At 32.6% G+C, this 519-nt stretch overlaps 1 long non-coding RNA gene across 1 annotated transcript in view; it reads left to right on the top strand.

The window, feature by feature from the left end:
* LOC119586986 overlaps nt 1-519 on the top strand; it is an 8137-nt gene that overhangs the window by 6306 nt on the left and 1312 nt on the right. Inside the window, exon 2 of the long non-coding RNA XR_005229983.1 lies at nt 376-487. This is a non-coding gene — a long non-coding RNA (uncharacterized LOC119586986). The remainder of the gene's footprint in view (nt 1-375; nt 488-519) is intronic.

Here is a 519-nt window from a genome sequence, read left to right as displayed (position 1 = left end):
GTAAAATGTAGACAGCAGTAATAGGTATAGTACATTTCTGGATAGCTTATTACTGTTAACTTCAATATTTTGAAGAAATGTTATGATATTCTTTATTGGTAACTTTTGGTTAACTTACAAAATTGCACAAGTGTAAGTGCTAAATGACAGATCACACACCAATGTATTTGTCATTAAAATAATTAATAGTCAGAGTTTTTTCTTCAACTAGAATTGGTAGGAAAATATCAGCATGCAGCTGAAGATGTTACACTGCACAGTAAATCTGTCCGCAAACTGATAAAAAGAATAAGAAAAGGAATAGGTGGCCCATTTTATCTACGCTGATTTAAGTAAAAGATTGAATAATGAGCTGTTTATTTGTATGATTCACAGGAGAGGCTAGTTCACTGTTTCCTAAACACAGTACTTCCATTTGAATTGCTTGAGAGGAGTTGGATGAGAGGATCGTCGGGGGAAGATTGCTCTTCATCCGAAAAAAAATCAGGTATTTTGAAACTTTTAGATATTTAGATATTA

The sequence above is a fragment of the Penaeus monodon genome, chromosome 22, assembly GCF_015228065.2.
Source record: "Penaeus monodon isolate SGIC_2016 chromosome 22, NSTDA_Pmon_1, whole genome shotgun sequence".
Taxonomy (NCBI): Eukaryota; Metazoa; Arthropoda; class Malacostraca; order Decapoda; family Penaeidae; genus Penaeus; species Penaeus monodon.
Note: the sequence above shows the minus strand (reverse complement) of the source record. Positions and strands in the feature narration are given on the sequence as shown.